Genomic DNA, 20,654 nt, shown 5'->3' with positions numbered 1-20,654 from the left:
ATATTGTCAGCTAGAAGCAGATGGATGGTTTTGATCCTTAGTGCACACTTGGTTGCAGCCTAATTGTTCATCAGCCCTATACCTTAACTATACACACAAACACACACACACTCCTTAGTATAGCCAGCATCACATGTGAGATTTCAAAAGGCAAACATTCAATGAAAACAAAAAGATAATCTTTGGGAAATGATTCAGCTCAGATTTAAAAGATCAATATAAACACAAATGGTTTACTGCTTGAGAAGCAATCCTATTACAAGTATTATTTGCAAGGCGCATCGTTTTTATTATCACTTTATAATGGAGATACTTGTAATGGACCAAGGCAATGATAGATGGGCATTGTGACCTGAATCTTTCTCTAAATGTTAGTCATGTTTGTATGTCTTGTTGTCTCAAAGCCGAATGGCATGAGCACTCAATAAATACTTTTTAAATTACATGGAGTAAATTTAATAGTGACATAAATTTATAGATCATGGTGTCCATTTGAGAAAAGCCAAATAGGCCTGATGAATCAAGGATCAGATTCAAAACAATTTGCCAACATTTAATAATGTAAGTTCTCATTTCTTTCTTGCTTACAAAATAATACTGCTATCCATACTTAATAAGGAATATTTCTGGGAGTCAAAACTTCAAGAGCTTTATTTCCATGGCCACAGAAAGAATTAGAAAGAGTTTTTACATGGATGGAGGTGTAGATTACTTAACTTAAACTCAAGCCCACATTTCTAATATCTCTGTGTTATAACGGTATCCACTTGGAGGCAGACTTCTCCCCCTTGCAATTCAGAGACAGGCCAGTAAGTCAGATGATCTCTTTGTAACTGATTAGATTCATCCATATAAGCTCTTGTCAAAATTAGGTCAGTCAGGTATTCATCTCTCCTGTAGAGCATCAGAATAGATTCTCACCTAAGTTCTACCATGTGGCCTTCATATTCCCACATATCCCACCAATTTATCTTTTATACATGCCTACTAATGGCTGCCGAGTTTCTCCTCTAGCAGAGTAAGCTCAATGTATTAAAATACTTGCCACTTTTACACTGACCTAATATTTTGGCATAATGCCTTCATGTTAATGTAAGCGCACATTACCATCTTTCAGATTTCTCAGTTGTTCCCCAAATGCCACAACTCTCCTGCATCCAAGAGTTTATTTGCCAAGAGAATGTCCCTGAAGACCTGGAAATTTCGATTCATTCTTCAGAAAACCAGATCTAACATTTCTACAACTTCTGATATATGTAACTCCAATATTTTTCATCTGATTAATTGGAAGGATGGAGTGCATTCCCTTACGTGGAGAAGGACCAGACTTGCAGAAAATCAGGAGTTCTCGTTAAGAATGTAAAGTCTGAGATTCAAATGCAAATGTGATGTAGGCAGTTAGATATATAAGCCTATAGTTCAGGGGCGGAGCCTACGTTAGAGATGCAACTTCTAGTGTTCTCAGCATAATGTCTAAACCACAAGCCTGCATGGGAGCAACATGGGGGCTGGTGTAAATGGAGAAAAGGACCAAGATGAGCTCTGGCATCTTGGTTTTCAAAGGTCCTGGGAATAAGAAATACCTGGTAGGAACGCTGGCAAGGGAAAGCAAATATAAGAGGAAGTCAAGACATAACAGAGACCAAACAAAGTATTTCACAAAGTAAATGAACTGACAAAACATGAACCTTTGGATTCCAGTAGCAGAACTAAGGTTAACAGAAAAGGAAAAGAATACGAGCAGAGGAGACAGGGGATGCAGCGCACTTTGCTGGCAAGTGATAAGTACATTGGAGGTGGGCATGGTATATCAACACACACTGAAGTGGTGTGAAACTGTAATTCTAAATCACATACACTTTTGGTAAACCAGTGTCACTTTAAGTAACATAAAAATTGTGTGTTTCAAAGATTTCACTGCATCAAGTGCTGATACTAAATCACCCAAGAATATTATCTTTATATTCTTGAGCATAGTACCTGATACACAATAAAAATGAATAAATGTTAATAAATCTTGAATGACTTTAAATATATTAACTATAAGTTTGCTCCAAGCAGTGCAGTAGTGGAAAGGAAGTCACAGGGGATACAATAGTCAAGAAGGATGCTTAAGGGAAGTGATGAAGTAAAATTCACTTAAAAATCTGCTCCTTAATTAAATGGTAGTCTCACCAACTCCCAGCAGCAAGATATATTTTCATTATTTAGATGATAGGAAGATTTTCTTATTTATAGAGAGGGAAGTTTGCAGGTGCAAGGAGTGCTCAATTTTAAGAATTATGATTTATAAACTCAAAAATAATCAGCTGGGAGGAATACAGTACTTATATTTTGGAAAAACATATGTTCAGTGTCTAATAAAAGACTAGAAACTACTAATTTAAAAAAAAGTAACTTGCATTTTATGTGAGTAGATCATTATTTGATTCATATTCCTTACTTCTCTGATAGCTATGCCAATTTTTACTACTTCCCATTTCCCTCTCTCCTTAATTCTCTTTCACACATTGAAAATACAATGCAATTATAAACTGAAAAAATTCTATGGAGTTAAAACAAACATGAATTAGTTTTTGCAAAATGTTAATAATAAAAGAAATGTTATATGAAAAATTATCATGTACACCAAGACAGAAAAGATATGGAGAATTGACAAAAACTAACAAACTGACCAAATTAATATAATTTGACAAAACAAAAATAACAATTAAATATAATAACTAGGTCGGAAACTATAGAGATATCTTAACAATTAAACTAAGCATCAGTATTTTGTTATGATGTCACAGGTGCTAAAGTTGATGCGCTTAGTTAGCAGAAAAGCCTGCTTCCAACAGTCCTCTATAGATTCCCTTTGTCTCATTGAGGCTTAAAAAAGTAATAAAAGTAAAAGTTTTTGATAATTCATGATCTGTATTTTGCCTTCAGCTCAACCTCTAGCCTAACTGTGCTATAGTTACCAATTGCTTAGAAATGAAAACTCTTATCACTTTAATGTAATTATCTACATTGCCTAACATGGCATCTTAAGGAAGCCAAGATTTTTAAAGATTAAAAAAAAGAGCAGAAGTATTCATTCATCCAACATCTTAATTTGACAAAAATGTGATAAGATCTCCCCTCACAGCAAGGTGATTCCCTTCCTCATGGCCATAATGCCCCTCTATCACACAGTGGGAGTGAAAGTCAAGGAGCAAGCCATTCTAAAATTAGTGTTCCTACTACGGCGGTTAGAAAACAGTCAGTGAGGACTCTAACTATAAACTCATTTTTGCAGTTTTAAGCATAGGCTGGAGACTTCTAGTCCTTGCCCTATGAATTAAATAAACATAAGTTAATGAACTGAGTTGACCCCCAAATAGAAAAGCTGATTTTGGAGTACTTATTTAATATTTATTACATATATTTTATTTAATTGATACTCTTTGCTATTCAACTACTTCTGGATCTAAGCTATCTAATATGATTTCTTTTGTGCTATGTAGTTGATTAACAGTAGTCAGATTCAAACCTCAAAATTGATGTGTACTCTATACTATTCATGACTGCTCTCAGTCTTACATATTATTTCCTGTTCAGAGTTAAAAGTAATTCTTATCAAAACAATAAACACTTTTTCAAAACTAGAGCCATGACATAAGTCTGTTGCCTCTATAGTTGAATATAGCTCTCAGGTTCCTACTTTAGCTTATGTTCAGCTACTTAAAATTATGCTCATGAGTACAATACTTATTTCAGAGCTAGAGCCAATATAAAATCATCAGGCATCTAAAATCTGAATATACAAGGTGACAATTTATGACAGACAAGGAATTGACTCATTAGAAATACTTTGGAGCTAAAATAAACAATGCATACTTCATTGATATACATGTGACCAGTTTTATACATCAGGAATATATTTACTTATCTGAGCAGTTTGGAAAGCAGCTAAAATTGGACTATGTAAGCAGAAGATAGTCAACGCACATTAGGAACGCTAGTGTTCAAGCTTGGTTTGCACCACCACAATCTCTAAAATTCAAGGTTCTATAAAAAAAAAGAAAATGATTAGTCAAATTAGGTATCACATTGCAAAATATTGAGACTATCATGTCTATTGAACCCAGGTAAAAAGTTGGCACGACTGGAATAACAATAAAGTCAAAACTTTCCATCTATAAGAGATGTCATTTCTGAAATATTATTTTGCCAACCTTGAGAAAGTAAATGAATTGTTCCTTTTCTTCTAATAACACAACTGTCTCAAAAGATTTTCTTCACAGCTACCAAATTTTACTTCATGTAATTTTGAGGTCATTTTGAAATGCAGATGCATTTTCTAATGTGAAAGGTTAAGAAAATGTATTCCTTTTAACATAATCTTTTGCAAAATTTTAGTCTTTGGATTCATTGTAATCTCATTACAAATGAACTTAGATTATTTAATATTACCACAGCAAATCTCTCCAGAGCACTCTAATGTGTTTTCTGTTTACAAAACTTTTTTTTTAGCTTGTAATAATACACCAGAGCCAGAGCTATGTAATGATTAGGGAATAAATGTTAATGGAAGGATTTAGATAGTAATGGATAAATCATAATGTAATTTTAAATGGAGTCATCTGTACCTTGCAGTTCTATTCTGAGTGTACAGACTGGTCCGATAATATTCCTTCAACTAAAAGCAAATTTAAAATAAATATAATATATTTCAAAATCTTTTCAAATTTCTATAAGTAGCAAGAAAGTAAGGAATATTCAGATACCAATAATTAAATTAGGGCAGAAACCCAATAGAGTAAGTAGAGATTTTTAAACATTATTACTTAAAGAAAGCCATTTTCTAGCTTAGGAATAGTATGCTTTGGTTTTCATGGCTTTATAGGTGCAGGAGACAAAACAGTGCTCAAGGCAAGCAAAAGTAAAGGAGTTTAATAGAAGAATTTAATGAAATGTAGAAAATATTCAAGAAACAATTGATTTAACTTTCTAAAATTATAGAAGACCCCACCTCACAGAATCAAAAAGCCTCAGAAATATCAAGCAGAATAAAGAAAACCTATATCATAATGAAATTGCCAAAAGACAAGGCAAAGAGAAATCCTAAATACAACTAGAGAAAAAGAGATTATCTTCCAACAGAAAGGTAATTGGATAGCTGATTACCACTTTCAACAATGAAAGATGGTAGAATTAGATGCATACTGATATAAATTAGCTGTTAGAATTAGAAACCCAAGAAAAAAATTAATCATAGCCATTAATGTATATTTTTAAAATATGCTACATGCCTTCAACATGTACTATTCCTAAGTTTTTACTGTTTAGTACAACTTTGACCATTATCAAAGCAAAGTCCAGAAATTTCTATCATTCTAAACATTCCTTCAAACCCCTCTACATTATAATCCTAATCTCTACCACTGCATCAGGCAACCACTAATATAAATTCTTTCTAACACAACTTTTCTGTTTTTTTACATGATTGATATCTAACAATATGTGTTTTGGGCTCCCTGGTGGCCTAGCAGTTAAGTCATTGTAACTGCTAGGTGCTCTCTTAGAGCTATCACTGATATGGCCTGAGTTTGATCCCCAGCCAGGGAGCTGACCCACAGCAGACTTCTCCTGTTCAGCCTGCTGTTCCCCCTGGCAGTGTCTTTCAGTCAACCTGCCTGTTCTGCTCCCCACTCTGTCTCTGGTGAATCTTCTCATCCCATCCCCACCTCCTGCCCTGCCCCAAGCCTCTGACCTATACATGGGATGGTCTACACTTAAATAAATTTTTAAAAATATATAAATTTTTCTCTGTGTAGATTATTTCACTTTCCATATTGATTTTGAGGTCATTTTATGTTGTTTTATGAATCAATGCATTTTTTTTCTCAGTAACACATTCAAGCTATTTTGCTATATATTTTTTATTCACTGATATAAGCATACTCTCCTTACAGTAAAAGCACTCTTTTAAGGGAACAACTCTAAGAGTTTTAACAGGCACATACCGTTCAACCTGCACCACAGTCAAAATATAAAATAGTTTCATTAGCACTTCCCATGCTCCCCTTTCCTCTTTGTAGTCCACCTCCCCTTACTCCCTACCCCCTACTCCCAATCGCTGGTATTTCTGACTTAGTTTTGTATTTTCTAAAACATAGAAATAGAATTTACCAATAAATAGACTTTGAAGTCTGGCATCTTTCACTTAACTGGTTGGCTATGAGAATCAGCCGTGTTTTCTGTGTGTTCCCATAGTTTCTTCTTTTTGTGGTTGAGTAATATTACATTATATGTGACACCAAAATGTAAATAAAGGGAAAGCAACAGGTTAGGACACAGCACTCTAAGCTGGCCACAGCCACTTCAGCGCAAGTTCCATCCCCGACCCTGGAGGTGATCCACATGGCAGGCAGACCTCTCCTGACCCACCCACCACTCCTCTCAGCGGTGTACTTCATCAGTCAGCCTGTTCTGCTCCCCACTCTGTCTCTGGTGAATCCTCTCAACAACCCTGCACCTCTGGCCTGTACCTCAGTTATGTATGCATAAGTAAATAAATCTATTTTAAAAAACTATTTAATGTGCAAAAGATATGATACACACTGCATAAAAAGTACTTGAAAAGATGCCCAACATCATTAGTCATCAGGGAAATGAAACTAAACAGTAGTATGATATCACTAAACACCTATAAAATGACTCATTGTTTTTTAATTGATAATATAAAGTGGGACAAATGAAACTCTTGTCAAGTGACTAGTGAGACAACAACACATATAGTGACCAAATTTGGAAAGCAGCTTGGTAACTCTTTTAAAATGAATTATACATTCTCTGTAGAATACAGCAGTTTGACTACTAGGTATTTATCCAAGTAAAACAAAAATTTAAACTCACATAAAAACCATATGTGAATACTTATAACAGCTTATTCATAATTAATTACTGCAAATGGAAACAACCCAAATAGCCTATTGAGAAACAGATTTAACAATAAAAGGTTATTTTTCCCTATCAAATTGTACCGTTGATTGACAGATAACAAAGGCTCCAAAATTTGTTATCTAGACAAATTATCTCACTTTAAATTGCAACCTTAATTCTACACTGTGTTTTAAAAGGAAAGGAAAGTTTGCTATTTTGTTTTCATGTTCTCATTTCAATAGACTATCAGTTCTCTTCAAGAAAACAATGGAAAGAAGAGAAGAGAGCGGAAGTCTGCTTGGCAAATGTATGAGATTGAAATATCTATTAGGCCAAAAAAGATTGTGAGGAAGATTACTCCAGATGAGACAGTCAGTCATTGGCACTAGGCAATTTCAGCTGTGTCCTAGATTCCGAAAGCAAAGTCAATACTGAACATAGCTCTTCCTTCAAAAGCCTGCAAAATTCTTATTGACTACTGGACTCTCTCAATGCATATCCATTTCTGAATTATCAGGCAAAAGTCGCAGTCAATATATTCTTGGAAAAATAGACCAATGACAATTCTAAAGAGAACTTTATGTGAGTCATTCAGATGGCCAGCCTCCTCAGGTAATAACCTAAACTATTTCATTTGTTTTATGCGATTTTTGTTAAATATTAAGAATTTTTTTTAATTTTATCTCCCTAAATTTTAAAGGTCTTTTTGTCATTTATTAACTTAAAAGTATGTCATATTTAATCTCTATTTTCTATTTTTAATTTCTCTCTAGTTAGTGTAGATCATCTCCAATGTAATTCTCTATAACATACTTGCAGAAGTATTTTCTATATATTGAGAAAGGAAAAAACATGTCACCTATATGTTGTCTTAGGTTTCAGGAAGGTGACTCACAAATAACTTCAAGAAAAAAGTTCACTACAGAACTAATTGGCCATAAGGAAATTTTGTCAAAAGAGAAAAGATTAACTAGTTGATGACAGTTTGATTTCTTTGTCCACTGATGAATCAATCAACTGTCTTCAGCAGATTTCATATAATGTAGTAAGCTAATTTTCAGCTTGGTTTCCTTTTGCCCTCAACAAAATAAGAAACCAACTCTTTGCAAACTGCTATTTTATGATTTTTTTAGTATAACTATATGCATATTTTTTGCAATATATTTATACTTGAATATTTTGGATTTTGTTGATAGCTTTTCATGTTCGTGAAGAAATGTAAATTGTTGATTTTTTGTTCTTTGCTCTTTTGTGACAAAATTACCTTATCATTATGCAGCAAAAATATTTTGGAGAAAACGGTTTGTAACAAAAATGCTCTCAGCATAGAGGCTTGTTGCTGCTGCTGGGCACAGTTGTAAAAGCTTTGACAAACCTACTTCACATCTGCTGACAGAACCCTGGGGTGATGGTTGGCCAGCAATATAAAAAATAAAAATACTGAAATCAGGAATAATGGGATTGATGAAGGAAGGAAGCTTCCAGATGCATTCAGAAACTATCAAAATGGTTCCAGGACACACATTATTTCTGGGGAATCTGACTGAGTTTCCAAAGAGTAAAATATTTAAAGGTTAAAGGCTTAGTGGTGAGCATGGTTTGGTAACATACCTTTGAAGAGCTGTAAATTTGTTTTCCTAAAACATATACAATTTTATAAACCAATGTTACCAATTTAAAAAATTAAACATGACTTTAAAAAAGAATAATGGTCATAACTCATTGTAGGAGAATGAGTTGAGCAACTCAGTCACTGGCCTCAAACACTCACAGGAAGGTATATTATGCATGTGACATTAGCAACTAGACTATAGAGAAATGCTTAGCACGGCCATAAGAGCCACATCAGAGGAAGCTGGCAATATAATGTTCCTGGTTTTCCACTCTCAGAGGGTCCCTCGGGTACCTGCCTAAGAAGTGTGGAAACCAGTGCCTGCCTGGTGACACAACAGGTTAAAGCACAGCACTACAAAGCTAGCCACAGCCACTTTAGCAAGAGTTCAATCCCAGCTAGTGAGGTGATCCACATGGCGCAGCAGACCTCTCGTCTTGCCCACTGCTCCCCTCAGCAGTATGCTTCATCAGTCTGTCTGTTCTGCTCCCCACTCTGTCTCTGGTGAATCCTCTCACTGCCCCTGCACCTTTGGTCCATACCCCAGTTCTGTATGCATAAGTAAGTAATTTTTTTTTATATTTATAGAGGAAGTTTATTAGAGAGACAGGAGAGGGAAAGACGCTTGGATAGGTGCAAGTGGGCAGGAAAAGCTGCCCTGAAAGGGACAGCTTTGCACAGAAAGAGACCTGCATGGTTGCAGGCAGGTGGTCGTAGGAGAACGGCCTCCCCTGAGGGAGGTCCATGCAGAGAGGTCCTGGCATGGTACAGGTCACGGGCAGGCAGGAGGCCGCTGCCCTGCAGAGGGAAAGAGTGAGTGGAAAGAAGCACCTGCCTGGGCGCAGGTGTGCAGTGGAGCAACTGTCAATAAATAAATCTTTAAAACAAAAAAAGAAGTGTGGAAAACCTGACATCAATTGGAACAAAGATGATATGTGGCAGTTTGTGTAACATATGCCACACACACTGACACCTAGCCCCTACTCCCTAACTCCCTGTCCTCAGGCAGAGGGAGAACTTTACATAAAGACTAGGGTCCAAGTACCCTCACTCTACCAGGGAGAACTGAGCTGCATGCAGAGTGCTGAGCTGGTAACTTATTGTCAAGAGTCCCAAAATCTAATGGCCAGGTGAAATAACTGTTAAAAGTAATATTTTATCACTGTTTAGTTTTCAGCAAAAAGTAGCAGTTCATTCACGGATTTACTCTTCTAAATACATGGTAAATGACAGCTCTTGGAAAATGTCCCTAAAGCAACCTTGAGCTATTCTTCACAAATATAAGAAGTTCAGGTTTTTAAAGGGATGGTACCTGATGTTCAGTTAACCCCTCACTTATTACATTCTTATTTTAACTATATATATATATAATATCAGTGAAAACTAATTGAATTTTAATGATTAAAAAAATGAGCCACAGGAAATCGATTCTACTTGGTCAGGTTGAAAACATACCTGTTGAGAGCACAGATGAAAGTAAAGGTTTCTTTAAAAGTGACACAGTATTTTTTCTCATCTAAAATTCAACTATAATGACTTAAGTTTTCGCAGCATATAAAAACAGCAGATGATTTTCCACCCAAGTTAATTTCTCTTAGAATTAATTTGGTAAAAATCAAAGAAGTAAAGCATAAGAGTCAAGCAGTGTCTGAGTGGACATATTTGAGAAATGAAAAATAGATTGTCTGGTGTTGTCAGAAGACTTTGGAATTAATTCTAAAGTACATCATATTCTAAAAACTGGTATTTGGAACTATAACTCAACTGAGAGATGAAGGGTCTCAGGACAGGACAGGACTCAGGAGCAAAGCTTTGTTGTCCCCACACTGTGGTCAATAAGAGGTCAAGCACCTGATGACGCTAGGCTCAGATGCACACTGCCATCAATTTCCTTGGCCATTGATTTCATGACCAATTTTCCCCAGCCAGGGCATCCCTAAGCTCTTTTTTTACAACAAGTTGGCAGCTATGGGGAAAAAAGAGTTACAGACCCGGAAGAAAAGAGTCAGATCCTGATACTAGACTGATTCTAACTGTAAGAGAGGGCCTATGGCCTCCATGAGATGCCCACACTTGAGATGGCCACAAGACCTGTGTGACCACCAAGTGCAACTGATTGTTGACCACCAAGTGCTACTGATTGTTGTGCACAAATAGCAACAATAGGCACACTTCAGCCAAGAACACTCTCCTTGCCAATGAAGTTCAATCCTTTCTTCTCAAATCCTAATCCCAAAGCCTATATGGACCCCTAGTCCTGGCCCTTCATGGAACCTCTCAGGCCAAGTGAGTTTTCCCAGAGCTCTCTGTCTTGCTTGTTCCCTGAGCAGTAAGTGCTGGCTCTTTGCTTGCCCTCATAGGAAGTCTGTGGAGTCCTCTTTGCAATCATTAGAAAGGGTCTCAAAAGCCCTTTCCTTGGCTTGCCTCCCTCTGATTTCCAGTGTGCAAACTAGCAAACAGTGGCTGGAACACTTCTGGCTTAAGAGTCTATGTTGTTGGAGGAGTTAGGAACTGACTGAGGGGCCCTGGGCCCAATTCCGGGTCCAGTGACAACAGGATTCTTTTTTATTGCATGAAACTACCAGGAAAGTAATAAATTGGGGAGGTAATATACACCACTAGAGTGTACAAGTTAATGAGTAGTTAAACACTATTTAAAATGAATACAAAGTGGAGATCAGAGTTGAAAATTAACTGAGCAAACAAAACGATTTAAGTCACATAAGCACAACTAAATCTAATTTCTTTCATGACATAAGTGAAATTTAGGTCATTTTTTGTAAATGTTTCTGGTAACCATAAAAGAAATTTTGTCAACTTCCTAGGTAATGGTGTAGGAGGATAACTTTTACCCATTCCCTGCAGTCTGGAAATTCCTGCTGTAATACTCAGCCACCCAGTTGTCGTTCAGGCCCATAAGTTTCCTTCAATTGTGAATCTGAAAAACAAATTCTACTGATATATAAACAAAGTTTTATTGATCTGATGGTTTTGATCTTGCTATACCTGCATTTTGATGTTGATATTCCTGTCATTAGTATGATAGTAAAAAATAGAAATGTCTAGTCAATTATTCGATACCATTTAGGCTCTTATGCAACTTGGAAAATCTGACATTTTTGTAAATCATCTGATTTACATTATCTTTGCCTTTGTATCATTGAGTGGGTTTGCCTTAGACATAAATGTTTACCAGACAGGGATAGACAGACACATTTTACTTTATGACCTAGTCAAATCTAAATCTAAATGTGAGGTAAAAATAAAGTGGAAACTTGGCACTGTTTACTTCATCAGCTTTCAGTTTAGGTTTCGTTTAAAAAAAAAAGTTCATTTTTTATAACTTCACCTCTGTTTCTCATATCCTAGACTATAACATTTCTAGAAATTTCTGCATCTCATTGAGGCTTCTTTCCCCACTGAATTGATTTTTCAGACACTTGCTGTTGTTCTGACATATTTCTACTTCTTTTCTCCTTTAAGGATGGGAAATTATTCTTATACAGGTCTTTAAGATACTAACCAGCAAAATTATAACAGACCCCAGTATTCATTTGGTTATGGAATTTTTATGCTTTTTTAGATTAGATATGCTAACATTTTACTGATGATTTTTTTATTCATATTCTTGAGAGACATTGGCTTGCTGTGTTCTTGTTTTGTGCTAGTCTGCTTTTAGTATTAAGGCAATGCTGACCACATGGGTTAAGTTAGAGTATTCCCTCTACTCCTTGAAATATAAATATTGGTATAAATATTTGGTAGAATTCACCAATGAACCCATCTGTATCTGGCACTATTTTGGAAGGTTACTAATAATTGATTTAATTTCTTTAATAGATTTAGAGCTATTCAGATTGCCTATTTATTTGGTCTCTCTTTATTTACATCCTTTATTAAAATTTTGTTATTTTTCTCATAAATTTGCAAGAGACCTATATTTCTTTTCCACAGTTATTATTCTCTGAGCTATTAGAAGAAGCACTGATTTTCATGCAAGCAGAGCTTAACTTGCAGCTTATTAACTCTAAATTGTCACATGTATATTCTCTCTTTTTTTAACACTGCAAAAAAAGATAATCAGCTTTATTTTTGACTGGGAAAAACACAAGGGTAGAAAGATTTACATTATCTGTGCAAACAGAATAAAAGCAGAAGGTGTGTTGGCTTTTTGGAGATGCTCATTGTTATACTTTGTGCTAACCTGCTACTCCCTCTGAAAACCTCTTAAGAATGAATCAAAGCCCTTGGGCCAAATTCAGCCGATGTAAATATTTTGTTTGGCCACTATGGTTAAAAAAAGAGTTCTTTTAAAGCCACAATTAAAAACATATGCATTAGGGCCCTCCCTGGTGGTGCAGAGTTAAAGCGTGGCACAATGAAGCTGCCTGAAGCCACTGCAGCATGTGTTAGGTCCCCAGGCAAGGAGGTGACCTACATGGTAGACCTCTCCTCACTGGCCTGCTGCTCCCCTCAGCAGTGTACTTCAACGATCGGCCAGTTCTGCTCCCCACTCTGTCTCTGGTGAATCCTCTCACTGCCTCTGCACCTCTGGCCTATGCCCCAGTTCTGTATGTATAAAATAAACAAATCCTTAAAAATAAATAAATAAATAGACATTTAAACAAACACAGATTTCCAGCTTCTCTTTAGAGGTTATAAGAGAATTATCAATAGCAAGCCAGAAGGATCTGAAGCATAGAGCAAAGGAAGGGGAGGGAAGGGGTGCAAAATAGGGTTAAGAAGAACACAAGGGAATGTGGTGATAGTGTTGCAGGACAGGGAGAGGGGCACCCCAAAACCCCCAAACCCGTCACTCTAAATAGGTTCTGCCATCTGCCACATCAAGGCAAAAACATACTCTAGTACTTAACACCTTCAATGGAAAAGAACTCTAACACCATTTATGTGCAATACAGAAAAGGGAAAGAATGGGGAAGAATATAGTTTCCAAATCACGCATCCAAAGTTACCCATCCCCTCATGGGTAACTGTCCCGACAAACAGGATTTGCTCAAAGCAGGGCCACTGAGGCCCCAAAGCCTGCCACACATCTAAGACAACTTTTGGTGAAAGCCCATAAGAAAGGGTCAGAAGCAGCCAGACAGGTCTGAAAAGAAAAGAGCAAAATCAAAATCGAGATCAGCACTGCCTCTGTTCACCTCCCCTCAGGCCTCTCATCCACATCTGTTTCACCAGTCCAGGACCAGAAAGCAAGTGCTGCTTCTTCACCTGTCTCTCTGTTCCCTGTACCTCCTCTGGCCTCCTGGCTCATCATCCTTCTTCTTTCCTTTTCCAGTCTCCTTTTAGCTTCTTCTCTTCCCTCCTCAGCTCCACTCTCTCTTGGGTGAAGCAGGGAGTCTACAACCTCCCCTTTTCCTGGGGACCCCTGTTACAAGTGCACAGAAGAGCACTTACTATCCTCAGCACGCTGTCTCACTGCCTGAACAGGAGACAGCATGGGAAGGCAGACCTAGGACGCCTGACTCTGGTTAGAGAGACACCACTCTGAAGCAAGAGGTGCTCAGTTGGTTGCCATTCGGTTGCCATTCTGAAAGCTGATTCAAGAGCCAAAAAACCAGCCTCAAACCACCAGGTCAAGAGCGAGCCCCTGGAGCCTACATATTCGGTTTTATCCTAACCTGGCTGCTCAGCTCCGTCCTCACATTCCAGCATGCTTCTGCTTGGTATTGATGGGATTTGTAGTTCTTGTGTCTGGGATGGGGGTGGAGTCCATGAAACCTGTATCTGTTACAGTTGGAGTTCAGGGACTTTGAGTAGCAGTTGGCTTCTGAATGTAAGAGCTTTCTTATCACAAGAAAGCATGGAGTAAACTGTCTAGGGCTCCCGAGGAAAGAACTTGTAGGGCACATTTCATGGGTGCTCAAGGTTATGAGTGTTAACCCCTGTACAAAGAAGAGTGTCCAGGAAATTAAAAGAGAGGACCCAGTGAAATATTTGGAAGAAGAGTATAGTATCAACTATGTTCAGCTTCTGCTGGCCCAGGAAAATGGAACTGGTGTTTCTTCTGTTTTAAGTAGACCATTTTGTTTGATAGAAACTCATTGCCTTAAATGTATCTTTAAAATTCTCACCAAGTACAAAAAGAAAAATGCTTTAAACATCCAAATTGACCCGAAGGTTACATAGCTTTCAGAAAAGAAAAAGTGTGCTTTTCTTATCTGTTATTGAATTGGGCCTGCTCTTTTCCCATTTTACCTTTCCAAGGTAAATGAAGGATAAAATGTACTTATATTTGTGAAATCAGATTTTCCTAGTGTCTCAGCAACTTCTTGGAAGAAGAATGGCCTCTTTCAGGCCTCACAGTGCCTATTTATTAATTTATTTATTTTCAAGTTTTAGATATTTATTCATCAGTGAACCCCAGCACAATACACTAACATGATTTCATGCATTTAGAGGGGGGAAATTTCCTGGTTAAAAGGAAAAGTATGTGTATAACTTGTGGAAGACCTTCATTTAAACAGCTTTATAGTGAAATGTTTCATCTAAAAGTCTGGAACTTCTTTCTTGCTTGCTGCCATCTATATTCGCTGAGTGAAATTCACTGATGTTAATCATTGGGACCCAGTTTGTTCCAGGGTTCTGGGTCACTCACTCTATCCAACTGGCATCTTTAGTGAACAACACCAGATGCATGACATGACATAGCGCTCTGCTTCAGTACCTCTGGCTCCAGCGAGTACCAAGAGGGGGGTCAAGCTAAGTCTTGGCCTAATCCAGAATCTGGCAGAGCATGGTGTGGAGGAGAGGCCTGAGGCTGGGAAAAATAAGAGAACAAATCTGCAAGGCACAGAACTAAGCTTCTCCCAGTGTCATTTATGAGCCTCCCTAATAATTTTAAAAATTAACGTATCATCTGCAAATACCAAAAAATGTCAACTGAATTTAAAAAGTCATAGAAGTCCCTTGGTACTTGTGATGTTAAGCTAGAAAAATTTTCCTACCCAAATAAGTAAAAACCCAAATGAACAATTCTGAGGACTGCTTCAGGACTATGGCCCCTGATGTTTTGTAAAGATTTTCCATGTAGTTTTCAACAATGATCTAGAAGAAAGTTGCTTGGTAGGTATTACCCAAGTGTGAGTGTGCCCATGAACACAGCTTTCTCTAAGAATCTCACCTTTACTTTTTTTTTTTTTTAGATTTTTTTATGTATTCATACAGAACTGGGGGACAGGGATACAGGCCAGAGGTGCAGGGGCAGTGAGAGGATTCACGAGAGATAGAGTGGGGTGCAGGACAGGCCGACTGACGAAGTACACTGCTGAGAAGAGTCAGGAGAGGTCTGCCGTGCCAAGTGGGTCACCTCCAGGGTGGGCGGGGATTGAACTCATGCTGAAGTGGCTTTAGCTTCTTAATGCTGTGCTTTAACCCACTGCACCACCAGGGAGGGCCCCTCACCTTTATTCTTAATGATGAGGTCACAGCTCCTTGTCTGTCATGTGACCTCTCCCTTACTCTCCTTGATGCCTCAGGTCCCCAAACACAGAATAAATAGTCCCCATGCATTCCATTAATCTTTAAAATATATAATCTGTGATTTCTCCACATATGTTATTAAAGTGATGTTTTCCCTTTATTAACATATGCAATGCTGTTTTGATGACTTACTCAGCTGAGAGAAACCCACAGGAGTAGGGATTTTTTTCCCTGTGCCCCAACAAAATCAAGAGGGACCTTGTCAGCTAAGAGTTCTTTATAGTTACAAAAGCATTTAACTTTCAGGTGCAGACAATTTCCTAAAGTTAATAGCTGCCTCAAAGGTTGTATTATTTGACTCATTTGAAATAAAACATACATAATAAGAAATTTTAGTGGTGTTTTGACTCCAACTCTGAAGCTTTCAATAACAGTAGATTGCTGATAATATTATATAATTGGACACAAAGTTTCTAAGTGTCACTTGGTATTTATGCAGAATTGGAATCTGTGTCTGGATAAAGTGGTTTCTACTGTGAGCACTGTTTTATCTTATTTTTTAAAAAGATTCATTTATGTATGCATACAGAACTGGGGAAGAGGCCAGAGATGCAGAGGCAATGAGAGGATTCACCAGACACAGAGTGGGAGAGCAGAACAGGCAGATCAATGAAGTACACAGCTGAGGGGAGCAGTGGGCAAGACAGGAGAGGTCTGTTTCACCACATGGGTCACCTCTGGGGCCAGGGATCTAACTCACACTGAAGAGGCTGCGGGTAGCCTCAGTGCTGTGCCTTAACCCACTGCACAATCAGGGACGACCCTGCCAGCATTGTTTTAATCATATTAATTGTGATTTAATTAGAGGAAACAGAGTATTGTTTAAAAAAAGAGAAAAATATGTAAGAATATATCAATGTAATTTTTTTTTAAAAAAAGGCCTATTTTTCTTTAACTACCAATGAATATCTGAATCCTCAAATTCCACAGCTTGTGGATCTAGAGGATCCTGCTCTAAAATGTACAGTATGTGTATTTGTGCCCACCCCCCCTTCCACTTTCAGCAGAACTAGCCCCACATTTTTTGATCATTGTTTACTGCCCAAGTTACCCCATCTTTTTTAGTGGGGTTTTCTTGCTACTGAGGTGTTGATTCATTTTTAAGATAGTTCTCTGTCAGGTAACATTTAGAAACCCCAATTAGAATGCAAAGTTATAAATGTCATTCTAATGGGAGAAGCTGTGGACACCACTGAATGTTCTAGAAGCATGGTGATGTAGGCAGGCACTCAGACTGCACAGATCTTACCACTAATACCCACACACCTCCCACAGGGAATGTCATTTCATCGATCCTCATTGCTATCACTATCATTCTCACACATGAAAATCCTCAATATATGAATGTGGATGAGCTAGAGCAGAATCAACCCTGTTGCAAATACCAACTTTCTTCCCTAAAGTTCAACCTCCCCTAAAATGCAATTTTTGTAACTTTAATGACTTCTTCCTTTATGCAGTCCTTCCTCACAGATTCCCACTCTAAAATTTCAACTCTCATTATGCCAAACGCAAAAAGCACAAATACAGAGCTGTACATTTTTAGCTAATTTTCTAGCTATTTTTATCATTCAGATCTGACAGACGCAAATAAAAAAATTCAATTTCTGCCCCTGATGACATATGAGAAAAGGCAAAATATGGTGAAATGGTAGCTTTGTCAATGCTTAATGAATACTGCATAAAAGAAATGCCCTGATTTATTTTTTTCCTCAGAAATCAATAAGCACATTCTCCATTTTATATTAATCCACTCTGCATTAAGACCTAGAATTGCAGATTAAGGCTTTCAAGTCTCTGTACTCATTTCCCCACCTGCTCTATTTGCTGGTGTGCTTTTGTGGACATTGAGCAATTGTCTGTCATCCCTGCATTTCACTAGCTTCTGCAAATAAATTATTTGCTGACATGCTGATCTATTAAAATAGTAAGGTATGAAGAGAGCCACAGCTTGAGTCATAAAAAAGCTTGAGAAAATCCCACAAAGGGTGGTGAGCAAAGGAAAACTTAATTAGTTCAAGTGAAACTAGCTCAGACAAATATGCTAACGGACACTTCAGTGTCTGTTTCACCTACCCTCACCCTTGACTTTTGAGTCATATTAGTAACTGCAGATTGTCACTGCTCCTTCAGAGCAGGGTTGGTTTGGGTTTCAAGACAGGTAGGGAAGACAGCCCTGACTCAAGAAAGACCAGTTTCATGTCAAAGCAAACAGGACTCCTGTTGGAAAGCAGCAAAGAAGATGCAACCAGCATCTTGGTCCTAATCCTGATGTCTAAGTGTAGGTCTGGGGTCATCAGTACAACAAAAAGAGGAGTCAATCATATACTAAAGTTAACTCAGAGTGGAATAAAGACTTGAATAGAAGAAATGAAACTTCAAAATACATAGAGGGAAATACAGATAGTGAGTTTTTTGACACTGGCCATCATTATGTCTTTTTGGATTTATCTCCAACCATCAGAGAAACAAAAAAGAGTAAGAGCAAGTGGACTTACATCAAACTAAAAAGCTTCTGCACAGTAAAATAAACCATTCTCAGAATGAAAAGGCGAACAACTCAACAACAACAAAAAATCATAAAATCCAATAAGAAATGACCAAAGGCTCTAAGTAGGCATTCACCAAAGAAGATATACTGTTAACCAACAGACACATGAAAAGATTTCATTAGAGAAATGTCAATCACAACCACAATGGAATTTCACTGTGCACTAATTAGAATGGTTATTATCAAGAAGTCAAAAAATAGTAAGTGGAAAAAATAGATAAATAGTATGTGGCAATAGATAATAGTAAGTGGGGAAAAAAATAGATAAAGTGGAAAAAAGGAAACCTTCATGTGCTATTAGTAGAAAATAAATTGACACAGTCACTATGGACAAATCATGGAGGGTCCTCAGAAAATAAAAATCAGAATGATCATATGATCTAGTAACCTCACTTTTGGACTTTTACAGGAAGAATGACAAAACACTAATTCAAAAAGGTATGTGCTCCCTGATCTTTAGGGCAGCACTATTCACAACAACCAAAATATGGAAACAACCCAGTGGCTAATGACAAATGAGGGTCTTTCTGTTTCATTCTTAATCATAGTCAAGGAGAGAACATGGTGTTGATGTTCCTGGTAAGGAGAAATCAGTGACTGAATGTTCTTTCTTGGTAGTTGACAAGAAGTTGAGTCAAGCTGCTAACTTTTGATTTAGAAGTCCGAGAGCAGTTAACTAGAAAAGATGGAGTCTGGTTGGCTCAAAATAGACTCCATAAGCCAAAGGAAAAGGGTTTTTATATAGAAAATGAGGAAGAGAAGCAATACATGTATGCATGTATTTGATTGGCTAAAACTTACCCAGCTGTCTTATGTGGAAAGCCTGATTAGCCGTCAGTAATTAAGTTGTAATTAAGCTTCATTTTCCTGGATTCAGATGTGGTGACAATGACTTAGGTTTCATTGTGACGATATAGGCTATGTATTAAGCATCCTTGATCTAATGGTCTCCTTTTGAAGTTACCTAACAGAATAATGCTGACTTGGGGTTGTTGAAGAGATTCCTACTCATAATAGCATCTTGAAATTTTGTATTTGTTATTAAATAATACTAATAATACTAATTAATCAAGTTTACATGGAAGTACAAAGCCAATAGAAAATCACATTGTTTGTGAGTGTGGAATGCAGGTTTTTTTTTCATAGTAACCCTAAACGTGTATTTAGAGCACTCAAGACAAGAGAGCACTATTTCCCAAAAAAATCCTAAAAAAAGCTTTTTTTCAAAAGAATGCCTACTTTATGCTAACATAACATAACATATGCTAAAGGTCACTAATTAGCTTAATTTATCAAGATTTGACTGTGGCAAATTTTACCTACAATGTTTCATTTAAAATTAATCTCTGAAGAAGCTCAAGTCATTACTACACACACACACACATAATAAGGAATATTCTCTTTGTAGCTTCTTTCAGAATATGTAAATTGGGATGGCAATAACTGTGTCAGTACTCCCTGTGTAGAAGCAGATACCGTAGGGGAAAGGCCAGGTTGATGATAGATAGTCTGCCTTAGTCCAAAGCAACACGGTAACTCAGTGGCAAAAGGAGTGGGCATATAATAGAGAAAGAGAAGAAACAGTGACTGAATTTGCCCCCTTCTTATCCTTAAATACTGATGGCTTGTCATTATCACTAAATTAAGTTCCAAATTCCTTAGCAGACCAGTGTAGTACTCTAAGAATTATTGATTCCAGGGTTGTAGTGCAATGCATGATTCCCTAGATTCCAATTTTACAGAATTATTCAGATTCTCCAGGCTAATTCTTTGCTTTTCAGTCTTAGTACATTTGCCCAAATATCCTCCCCTCATCTTAAAGATGTCCTCATCCACAGCGTAGACCACTCTAGCTAAAAAGCTTTCTCAGATCGTATTTCATCCTGCAATTGAAATTTATCTTTCCTCACTCTTCCTGGATTAGCAATGCATTTGATACATATGTAAAAGCCTTTATCACATTCAGCCTAATGTGGCAATTAGCTGAGACTGTCTATCTCCTTTGTAAGGCTGTAATCTGAGAGGCCCATTTTAGTCATTTTGTATCTTCCAGCACATTTATTGCAATGCCTCTGATGT

Source organism: Condylura cristata, unplaced genomic scaffold (genome assembly GCF_000260355.1).
Source record: "Condylura cristata isolate star-nosed mole 26May11 unplaced genomic scaffold, ConCri1.0 scaffold00030, whole genome shotgun sequence".
In the NCBI taxonomy this organism is placed as follows: Eukaryota; Metazoa; Chordata; class Mammalia; order Eulipotyphla; family Talpidae; genus Condylura; species Condylura cristata.
The sequence above is the reverse complement of the archived record's forward strand: the minus strand, read 5'-3'. Positions refer to the sequence as shown.